The sequence below is a fragment of the Thalassophryne amazonica genome, chromosome 11, assembly GCF_902500255.1.
Source record: "Thalassophryne amazonica chromosome 11, fThaAma1.1, whole genome shotgun sequence".
NCBI classification, from domain to species: domain Eukaryota; kingdom Metazoa; phylum Chordata; class Actinopteri; order Batrachoidiformes; family Batrachoididae; genus Thalassophryne; species Thalassophryne amazonica.
In genome coordinates, this window is record NC_047113.1 from 103,895,809 (window position 1) to 103,908,070 (window position 12,262).

General features: G+C 40.4%; 1 long non-coding RNA gene across 1 annotated transcript; it reads right to left on the reverse strand.

The window, feature by feature from the left end:
• Positions 1 to 2,775: 2,775 nt before the first annotated feature.
• On the reverse strand, positions 2,776 to 9,471 carry LOC117520813. Its single transcript, XR_004563772.1, has 2 exons — positions 9,396 to 9,471; positions 2,776 to 2,867 (listed from the first exon to the last, which is right to left on the reverse strand). It is a non-coding gene; the product is annotated as an uncharacterized LOC117520813 (long non-coding RNA).
• Positions 9,472 to 12,262: the final 2,791 nt, after the last annotated feature.

The following is a 12,262-nucleotide window of genomic DNA, read 5'->3' on the forward strand; positions in this document are numbered from 1 at the left end:
TCAGATTTGATGTAGCTTCAAATGTTATGGAGCTAGATCCAGAAGAAAACCGCCATTACCGAAAAATCGTTTTTTTTACAATAACCTTTGAACTAATAAAGACATAAAAGTGATTCCAAGTTCTAGTGGTATGTTTTCATGGTCAAGGATGTCAAATATAAAGGAAAGAAAAGTGTATGTATCATAGTTTTGGTTGTAACACTGAATTGTCGAATAGATCACTGTGCCAAGGAGGGAATCTCTTTAGGGTCAGTGACCCTATGGCCTTGTGTAGAGAAGTGTTTCATAAATGTTAAAAAAAAAAAAAATCATATATTTGCAGTTTAGCTGAATAATAAATTGAATTTTGTCTCTTATTTGTTTTTGTCTATAAGCACATGCAATATCAGTATCAGTGCTCAGATGACAGTAGCTTCTGGGAAAGGTGCAAGTTGCAATAAATGGTGATGCCAAGTGCTAAGGATACATGCTATCCAGTCACAGCAGATGAAAACTTTTTTTTACTACTGAGCAAACATCATTGTTAGACTTTTTTAGGTTCAATGATTCCATGGCGTGTAGATGTTATGGTGTCACTGACCCCATGGCCTTGGCGGAGGTTTGCACTCTCTGAGTGCTTCTAGTTTAACTTTTAAAATAAGTTAATTTGTCTTATTGTGGCAGAAATTGTTCTCTGGTTCAGGCTCAGAAATAAAACAGAGGGACTCCATTTAAAACACTACATTTCTTCAGGAACTCAAGTATTTTCAGAGGTTGTTTTCCAAAATTAGTGCAGTTAGTGCATTTGTTTTGAAAGCATAAGGTTCTCTGTTCAGCATCACCCATTCTTCATGTAATCCTGAATCTACTGTGATGACCCAGAGTGGGAAAAAAGGGAGGAGCCAAAGGGTGTTGTTCTTTTCTTGTTTTACCAGTGCGCCTCAGTGCCTGTAAATATGAGTGTTCCATGACTGATTATGTACACAGATGTGTTTTTGTCCAGACAGACGTCCATATTTAGCAGATTTTTATCCCTTTGCATTGATGTCTGCACGCTAAAGCCTGATTGGTGCAATGTATTTATGTTAAATCAGATTATTGTTATGGCAATTTCAATTACAAAGTTGTCCATTTATAAAAAAGGATATATAGAGCTCATTTGCTCTTGAGGTTTGTCATGCAAATTTTATTTTTACATTATTGTCCTTTCATCGTTGTTTCCTTTTTTTCTCTGCATACTCCAGATATTGTTTTATAGTTTATCCATATCTGTAGCTCTCTTTTATCATTCATTTCCACCCACTTTTCTCACCTCTTCTAGTTGCAGTTTCATGCTCTCACTATCACTCTTACACAATCAAACATGCAAACACATAACATTTGTGCAGCTCGTTTGGATGATGGAGGTGTCACACTGCTCTGTCATGATCAGGATAACGCCTCGGGCATCACTTACCATTAATCGCTTTTTAGGGCTGAATGGATGGGTTACAAATGCATCCAAAACACACACCCACGCACGCACGCACGCATGCGCACACACACACACACAAAGGTGGATGGATAAACCAATGAAGGCTGGAGGACTTCCAAACCCACTCCAGAGAAATAGGGATATGCTGCGCCCTGCAAAAAGGACAGAGATGACAAATGTACTATCGCTGTGTCTCTTACACACACGCACACACACACACACACACACACACACACACACACACACACACACACACACACACACACACACACACACACACACACACACACATACATGTTTTTACCACATTGTGAGGACCCCGTTCTGAGTGTTGTTTGTGAGGACCCCCATTTCCAGCATAGCTGGAATGGTGCAAAAATTATTCTTGTCACAAGATGGCACTGAAGAGTCAGAATGTCACTTCAAATGTCAGGAAACACAAAGTAAAAAAAATATTATTCCTCTATAGTTGTGAGGACCAGTGCCTGTATCCGGGCAGACTTGGCAACTTTTTTTTTCCTTGTCACCAGGGAGGTGCTGTTCTCACCAAACCCAACACAGAATTATTCAGCTTTGTTAGTGGGGCTCTTGGCACTTCATTTCTCCAGTTGAACCTCACTTTGTTCTGTTAACACAATTGCATTTAATATTACAATATCAATTATTGAATGCTTAAATTTTCAAATGCATTGTTTTTTATAAAGAATATTTTCACATAAATAAATTCAAATGAACATTTATGCATTTGGACATTATTCCCATTATTATTACAGCGCATCAAGTTCAGTTATTAACTTCTCTGCCTGTATATTATTTTATACTTACAGTATCTCTGTTCCTTTAGCAATCTAGCCTGACCTTCCTCTAAAACCCTATTCAATGAAAATACTTATTAGATTTTTCTGCATACTGACTTTTAGCCATGCAATTTTATGGAAGACATAACACAAGATGATGCAGGAACTACTTTAATTACTTTTATCTGAAATAATATCAAATATCAACATATTTTTTTTTTTCTGGGAACAGCTCAGTGGTGGAACTCCAAGCAAATAAAAAAGGTAAACATGGCCACTGCAAATAAAACACACAAATAAATGCAATATCTAAACTTCTAAGTAACATTTAACACAATTTAACACAGTAACAACATTTAACAGTAACACAACTTTTTAATCGAACCAACTTTTTTCGCTTCTTTCTTTTTGTTACAACTTCTTGCGTTTCTGAGCTGTGATGGAATTATAGACTTGGTTTTTCAAGTCTTTCCAAGTGCGACTTTGAAGTACGGGTTCTGCTTTAAGAGCCCTGAGGCACGGCTTTTTACCAGGAACTCTTTCAAGAGTGATGTACTGTCCCAGTTGTCGCCATACTGCCGCTTTTTCAGCTGAACTCCAAAGTCTGCGACCCTTAACTGTAACACAAATGACTTCCTCAATATTAATACATCATGCAATGTCTAATACACAGTATAAAATCTCTCACTGTCTCTCATGTATTCATATGAGAACAAAAGAAAATTAATACACAGATTATTCTTTCTGTCCATCATTTACCTGTATTTTGGCATGCTTGGAGCCAGAAAGTTCTGTTGGATCCAAAAAGGACCAAAAGTTATATTGGATCGGTTCCCACTGACCAATAGAGTTAGAGCTTACTGCCAACAGCTAGCCAATCAGAGTGCGGCATACGAAGGTCAGAAACTAGCTGACAGACGCTGGTTGAAAAAATGGCAACAAACATGTCAACAACAGCAAAAAATCGTGTGCCAGTGAGGTTTGCTGAGTACACAGAGGAGAAACTGGTGGAAATACGAGGTCTGTGAGGAAAGTATCCGACCTTATTATTTTTTTCAAAAACCATATGGATTTGAATCATGTGTGATTACGTCAGACAACCTTGAACCTTCGTGCGCATGCGCGGAATTCCTCCGCACGTCTGTCTCAATGTGCCGAATAAGTGCTGATGTCCACGTCTTTTCACAATTCCTGTGCTTGCCAGATGACATCCTGGATAAAACACAGCGTCCAGTTTGGAAATGAACGGCACATTCCACTGTTACAGGAGTTTTTGTCATGGAAAGAGGAGCAGAGGCTTCGTGCATCGCAGCGGGCCCGCATGGCGCAAAGCAACGCCCTGATGAAGCCTCACAGGACATGTTCTGGCATGTCCAGGCACATCCACAATTTCTCGGATAATCACTCTACTGAAAAACCTCCGACAACTGTCTGAACACCATCTCAAAGCCATCCTGTGAGACCAAAACGGAGGTTGTTTTGTCTCGTTCCAGCAGCGAATCCATCATTAAGCACGAAGCCTCCGCGCGGCTTTCCATGACAAAATCTCTTGTTAAAAGTGAAATCTGCCGAAAAATGGTTGATGTCCAGCTCTTGTGATAACCAGAGTTGTACACGATGGTCCGGGATCCATACAGCCATCCATTTAGAAAGAAATGGTCGCTCAGCCTGTCGATGGCAGCATCTGTGCGCAGTGCGCCCCACAGCCGCTGGGAGCCGTCCTTAAAGCGACAGTAACACTCTTTATTCTCTACCAAGCCCGTAACATTTTCACCGAAAGCCAGATAAATTTTTTGAATGGTTTCCAGCTGCTTGTCTCTAACAGTTCCTGAAAAAAATTTCATGGAACAAAGCGGCAGTCGCTCCGCCATTCAATTCAATTCATTTTTTTTTTTATATATATATATAGCGCCAAATCACAACAAACAGTTGCCCCAAGGCGCTTTATATTGTAAGGCAAGGCCATACAATAATTATGTAAAATCCCAACGGTCAAAACGACCCCCTGTGAGCAAGCACTTGGCTACAGTGGGAAGGAAAAACTCCCTTTTAACAGGAAGAAACCTCCAGCAGAACCAGGCTCAGGGAGGGGCAGTCTTCTGCTGGGACTGGTTGGGGCTGAGGGAGAGAACCAGGAAAAAGACATGCTGTGGAGGGGAGCAGAGATCGATCACTAATGATTAAATGCAGAGTGGTGCATACAGAGCAAAAAGAGAAAGAAACAGTGCATCATGGGAACCCCCCAGCAGTCTACGGCTATAGCAGCATAACTAAGGGATGGTTCAGGGTCACCTGATCCAGCCCTAACTATAAGCTTTAGCAAAAAGGAAAGTTTTAAGCCTAATCTTAACAGTAGAGAGGGTGTCTGTCTCCCTGATCTGAATTGGGAGCTGGTTCCACAGGAGAGGAGCCTGAAAGCTGAAGGCTCTGCCTCCCATTCTACTCTTACAAACCCTAGGAACTACAAGTAAGCCTGCAGTCTGAGAGCGAAGCGCTCTACTGGGGTGCTATGGTACTACGAGGTCCCTAAGATAAGATGGGACCTGATTATTCAAAACCTTATAAGTAAGGAGAAGAATTTTAAATTCTATTCTAGAATTAACAGGAAGCCAATGAAGAGAGGCCAATATGGGTGAGATATGCTCTCTCCTTCTAGTCCCCGTTAGTAATCTAGTTGCAGCATTTTGAATTAACTGAAGACTTTTCAGGGAACTTTTAGGACAACCTGATAATAATGAATTACAATAGTCCAGCCTAGAGGAAATAAATGCATGAATTAGTTTTTCAGCACCACTCTGAGACAAGACCTTTCTAATTTTAGAGATATTGCGTAAATGCAAAAAAGCAGTCCTACATATTTGTTTAATATGCGCTTTGAATTACATATCCTGATCAAAAATGACTCCAAGATTTCTCACAGTATTACTAGAGGTCAGGGTAATGCCAACCAGAGTAAGGATCTGATTAGACACCATGTTTCTAAGATTTGTGGGGCCAAGTACAATAACTTCAGTTTTATCTGAGTTTAAAAGCAGGAAATTAGAGGTCATCCATGTCTTTATGTCTGTAAGACAATCCTGCAGTTTAGCTAATTGGTGTGTGTCCTCTGGCTTCATGGATAGATAAAGCTGGGTATCATCTGCGTAACAATGAAAATTTAAGCAATACTGTCTAATAATACTGCCTAAGGAAAGCATGTATAAAGTGAATAAAATTGGTCCTAGCACAGAACCTTGTGGAACTCCATAATTAACTTTAGTCTGTGAAGAAGATTCCCCATTTACATGAACAAATTGTAATCTATTAGACAAATATGATTCAAACCACCGCAGCACAGTGCCTTTAATACCTATGGCATGCTCTAATCTCTGTAATAAAATTTTATGGTCAACAGTATCAAAAGCAGCACTGAGGTCTAACAGAACAAGCACAGAGATGAGTCCACTGTCCGAGGACATAAGAAGATCATTTGTAACCTTCACTAATGCTGTTTCTGTACTATGATGAATTCTAAAACCTGACTGAAACTCTTCAAATAGACCATTCCTCTGCAGATGATCAGTTAGCTGTTTTACAACTACCCTTTCAAGAATTTTTGAGAGAAAAGGAAGGTTGGAGATTGGCCTATAATTAGCTAAGATAGCTGGGTCAAGTGATGGCTTTTTAAGTAATGGTTTAATTACTGCCACCTTAAAAGCCTGTGGTACATAGCCAACTAACAAAGATAGATTGATCATATTTAAGATCGAAGCATTAAATAATGGTAGGGCTTCCTTGAGCAGCCTGGTAGGAGTGGGGTCTAATAAACATGTTGATGGTTTGGATGAAGTAACTAATGAAAATAACTCAGACAGAACAATCGGAGAGAAAGAGTCTAACCAAATACCTGCATCACTGAAAGCAGCCAAAGATAACGATACGTCTTTGGGATGGTTATGAGCAATTTTTTCTCTAATAGTTAAAATTTTGTTAGCAAAGAAAGTCATGAAGTCATTACTAGTTAAAGTTAATGGAATACTCAGCTCAATAGAGCTCTGACTCTTTGTCAGCCTGGCTACAGTGCTGAAAAGAAACCTGGGGTTGTTCTTATTTTCTTCAATTAGTGATGAGTAGAAAGATGTCCTAGCTTTACGGAGGGCTTTTTTATAGAGCAACAGACTCTTTTTCCAGGCTAAGTGAAGATCTTCTAAATTAGTGAGACGCCATTTCCTCTCCAACTTACGGGTTATCTGCTTTAAGCTACGAGTTTGTGAGTTATACCACGGAGTCAGGCACTTCTGATTTAAAGCTCTCTTTTTCAGAGGAGCTACAGCATCCAAAGTTGTCTTCAATGAGGATGTAAAACTATTGATGAGATACTCTATCTCACTTACAGAGTTTAGGTAGCTACTCTGCACTGTGTTGGTATATGGCATTAGAGAACATAAAGAAGGAATCATATCCTTAAACCTAGTTACAGCGCTTTCTGAAAGACTTCTAGTGTAATGAAACTTATTCCCCACTGCTGGGTAGTCCATCAGAGTAAATGTAAATGTTATTAAGAAATGATCAGACAGAAGGGAGTTTTCAGGGAATACTGTTAAGTCTTCTATTTCCATACCATAAGTCAGAACAAGATCTAAGATATGATTAAAGTGGTGGGTGGACTCATTTACATTTTGAGCAAAGCCAATAGAGTCTAATAATAGATTAAATGCAGTGTTGAGGCTGTCATTCTCAGCATCTGTGTGGATGTTAAAATCGCCCACTATAATTATCTTATCTGACCTAAGCACTAAGTCAGACAAAAGGTCTGAAAATTCACAGAGAAACTCACAGTAACGACCAGGTGGACGATAGATAATAACAAATAAAACTGGTTTTTGGGACTTCCAATTTGGATGGACAACACTAAGAGTCAAGCTTTCAAATGAATTAAAGCTCTGTCTGGATTTTTGATTAATTAATAAGCTGGAATGGAAGATTGCTGCTAATCCTCCGCCCCGGCCCATGCTACGAGCATTCTGACAGTTAGTGTGACTCGGGGGTGTTGACTCATTTAAACTAACATATTCATCCTGCTGTAACCAAGTTTCTGTAAGGCAGAATAAATCAATATGTTGATCAATTATTATATAATTTACCAACAGGGACTTAGAAGAGAGAGACCTAATGTTTAATAGACCACATTTAACTGTTTTAGTCTGTGGTGCAGTTGAAGGTGCTATATTATTTTTTCTTTTTGAATTTTTGTGCTTAAATAGATTTTTGCTGGTTATTGTTGGTCTGGGAGCAGACACCGTCTCTACGGGGATGGGGTAATGAGGGGATGGCAGGGGGAGAGAAGCTGCAGAGAGGTGTGTAAGACTACAACTCTGCTTCCTGGTCCCAACCCTGGATAGTCACGGTTTGGAGGATTTAAGAAAATTGGCCAGATTTCTAGAAATGAGAGCTGCTCCATCCAAAGTGGGATGGATGCCGTCTCTCCTAACAAGACCAGGTTTTCCCCAGAAGCTTTGCCAATTATCTATGAAGCCCACCTCATTTTTTGGACACCACTCAGACAGCCAGCAATTCAAGGACAACATGTGGCTAAACATGTCACTCCCAGTCCGATTGGGGAGGGGCCCAGAGAAAACTACAGAGTCCGACATTGTTTTTGCAAACTTACACACGATTTAATGTTAATTTTAGTGACCTCCGATTGGCGTAACCGGGTGTCATTACTGCAGACATGAATTACAATCTTACTAAATTTATGCTTAGCCTTAGCCAGCAGTTTCAAATTTCCTTCAATGTTGCCTGCTCTGGCCCCCGGAAGACAATTGACTATGGTTGCTGGTGTCGCTAACTTCACATTTCTCAAAACAGAGTCGCCAATAACCAGAGTTTGTTCCTCGGCGGGTGTGTCGTCGAGTGGGGAAAAACGGTTAGAAATGTGAATGGGTTGGCGGTGTACACGGGGCTTCTGTTTAGAACTACGCTTCCTCCTCACAGTCACCCAGTCGGCCTGCTTTCCCAGCTGCTCGGGATCTGCCAGAGGGGAAATAACGGCGGCTAAGCTACCTTGGTCCGCACCGACTACAGGGGCCTGGCTAGCTGTAGAATTTTCCACGGTGCGGAGCCGAGTCTCCAATTCGCCCAGCCTGGCCTCCAAAGCCAAGTACCGTTACTGCTAAAGGAGGCCGAGGAATAACTAAACATTTCACACCCAGAGCAGAAAAGTGCGGGACAGACAGGAGAAGCCGCCATGCTAAATCGGCTAAGAGCTAGTAGCTGCGCTAAGCTAGCGGATTCCTAAAAACACGCAAAGTGAATAATGTGTAAATAATTTAGAGGTGATTCAGCAGAAGGAGTGCTTTAGTTAAGGCACGTAAAGATTACACTGGGAAACAAATCGTAATCTAGATAACTAGATCAATCTAACTGCGCAGATTAAACAGCTAACAGATACAGAAAAACACCGCTGTGCTCCGGAACAGGAAGTGATACAATACCGCAGTAAGTGCTAAAATTCTTGCTCTGGTGGTCTGACTTCTGTCTTGACTCTTGTAGAGAAGAATAAAACGTTTTTATTCTTCTCTACAAGCTGAGGAAGCTTCTGTGATTTGAAGCGAAACGTCCTCACGTCAAGCAACCCAGTCCAGTCGAAGATTCAAGCTTCTCTACTATGGAAACCACCTGGACAACTGAGAGCCTACACAGGAATCAAATCCATATAGTTTTTTTAAAAAATAAAAAGGTCGGTTTGTTTTCTCACAGACCTCGTATTGAACTCCAGGATGCCAAAAACTCTAAGAAGGTAGACAAGCACGCTACTGACGTTTTAGAAGCATTCATCGCATCAGAATCAATCATATGCTGTTCACAACAAAATTAGTTGATCTAATTTACTTGACTCTTTGTTGTTTACTTAATTTGGGAGGGGATGGAGAACATAATTGATGAATGGCAAGTCGTCCAATATAACTTTTCTTCATCCAATATTTCTCTATGTTGGACTCCATACCATCCATTATTTGTATTTTATATATATATATATATATATATATATATATATATATATATATATATATATATATATATATATATATAAACAAACAATCAATGGCTGTTATCACACATGAACAGATGGACATAACCATAAGAGTATAGATGGCATTTACCTCTCTTCTCTGTGTTTTCTGCCTTGACTGGTGATCCTGCAGTCATGGACCTCTGCGTCAACATGTCTGGTTCTTCTACAGCAAAAGGACATGTATGTCAATAACAACTATACTCAACAAAAATATAAATGCTTTGCTCCCATTTTGTATGAGATTAACTCAAAGATCTAAAACTTTTTCCACATACACAATATCACCATTTCCCTCAAATATTGTTCACAAACCAGTCGGGGTGACAAAATGGAAGGTTACCTCAATGCAGATGACCCACATTTAATGTGGGAGGGACTGAATGCTGCAACCACATGGAAACCTAAAGGAGCGAACATTACTGACTTTGATCCCTCATTGCCAAATGATCTTAATCAGTTTTATTGTAGATTTGAAACTGGGAACACTGAGCCTGTTGTCTTTTCATCTGAGCAGAGTGGACTTACCATCACTCTGGAGGAAGTCCAAAGGGTTTTGTCCAGGACCAAGGTGAGGAAGGCCCCTGGACCGGACAGAATCCCACCCCGGGTGCTCAAACTGTGTGCAGAGCATCTAGCTCCTGTTTTAACAGACCTTTTTAACTTGTCACTGCGGTACTGTACTGTCCCTTTATCTTTTAAAAAGTCAGACATAATACCAGTACCTAAGAAGATGCCTGTGACCTGTTTTAATGACTATCGGCCTGTGGCCTTAACCTCTGTTTTAATGAAGACTTTTGAGCGTCTGGTGTTGGACTATATTAAAAGTCAAATACCAGTGTCTGTAGACCCGCTCCAATTTGCTTACAGACTCAACAGAAGTGTCGAAGATGCCATCTCCTTCATGCTGAACTCTGTGCACAAGCACTTGGACAAAGGAAAATCTTATGTCCGAATGCTTTTCATAGACTACAGCTCTGCATTTAATTCTCTTGTCTCAGTGCAGCTCATTCACAAATGGAAAACTCTTGGCTTATGTGATGCCATTTGCAAGTGGATTTTAAACTTTTTAACTGGTAGACCACAGAGGGTTAAAATTAACAACTGTTTTTCAAATGTACTTCTTGTGAATACAGGTTCTCCACAAGGATGTATTCTAAGTCCTCTGCTCTACACTTTGTACACATATGACTGTGTTGCGTCTTTTCCCAATAATATGATCATCAAATATGCAGATGATACTACTATTATTGGTCCTGTTAATTCAGATGGTGATGACTCTATCGGTCAGAGGTTCAGTATGTAGTCCAGTGGAGTGAACAAAATCATTTAGTTCTTAATACTTCCAAAACAAATGAACTGATTATTATAAGCACATTCTTTTAAATTTTTATCACTGTGCTGTTGAAAGTCTCCTTATAAACTGTATCTCTGTATGGTTTGGAAATCTTACATGTAAAGAAAAAAAAGTTTTAAACAGAGTGGTGCGTTCTGCTCGCAGGGTGATAGGCTGTGAGCTGCCAGCCCTGGAGGACATTTTTAAAGGCAGGCTTCTTTCGCGGGCATTACTGATCATTAATGACCCCACCCATCCTGCTAAGAATATATTTGAGCTTCTTCCTTCTGGGAGACGCTATCGTTCTATTAAATGCACCACGTCTCGCCATGTAAACAGCTTCTTTCCACAAGCTGTGATGGCTTTGAACTGTGCACACTGACTGACAAGCACTTTACTATTTTTATTATCTCTTATTGCTCTTATTGCTTTTATTGTGGCAAGTGTTATCTATTTATTCATTTATTATTTATTATGTCTTTGTGTCCATGTTTTTAAAATGTATGTTTATGCACACTAAGCTCTTGCAACGTTTTTTCCAATGTAGTTTTACTGCAAATGGCAAATAAACTGAACTGAAATCTGTGATAGTGAGCACTTCTCCTTTGCTGAGATAATCCATTCCACCTCACAGGTGTGCCATACCAAGATGCTGATTAGACACCATGATTAGTGCACAGGTGTGCCTTAGCCTGCCCACAATAAAAGGCCACTCTAAAAGGTGCAGTTTTGTTTTATTGGGGAGGGATACCAGTCAGTATCTGGTGTGACCACCAATTGACTCATGCAGTGCAACACATCTCCTTCGCATCATCCGTGAAGAGAACACCTCTCCAATATGCCAAATGCCAGCAAATGTGAGCATTTGCCCACTCAAGTCGGTTACGACGACAAACTGGAGTCAGGTTGAGACCCCGATGAGGACGACGAGCATGCAGATGAGCTTCCCTCAGACGGTTTCTGATAGTTTGTGCAGAAATTCTTTGGTTATGCAAACCGATTGTTTCAGCAGCTGTCCGAGTGGCTGGTCTCAGATGATCTTGGAGGTGAACATGCTGGATGTGGAGGTCCTGGGCTGGTGTGGTTACACGTGGTCTGCGGTTGTGAGGCTGGTTGGATGTACTGCCAAATTCTCTGAAACGCCTTTGGAGACGGCTTATGGTAGAGACATGAACATTCAATACACAACAGCTCTGGTTGACATTCCTGCTTATCGATGAGTGAAATTATGAATTGTGTTATGTCACGATCCTAATTTGTCACTTATTTTAACTACCAAACTTATAGAAGGTGAAGGTTTTTCAACATGGGTTTGTCAGAAGGCCATGTGGATCAAATTAAAAGCGAGAGAAAGTGAGTCACAGCGAGTGTTGCCTGAGATCAGACAGCTGAAAACATTTTCAATGTCAAAGTCCTGTTTGAAGTGTGTTTTCCTAAGCTAAAATATAATACAAAATATAGATCAAAAGGGATTTCAATGTTAAAAAGAAACAATTATCCATTAAATCCACAATCCAGAACCGATCCGGTGTCGCAGACCGAACGGCACCCCCTAAAAATTAGTCCGCCCTGCCTTCCCGGCACATGTGTCATTTGGGACCACAGCAGCTCGTCTGAGTCTG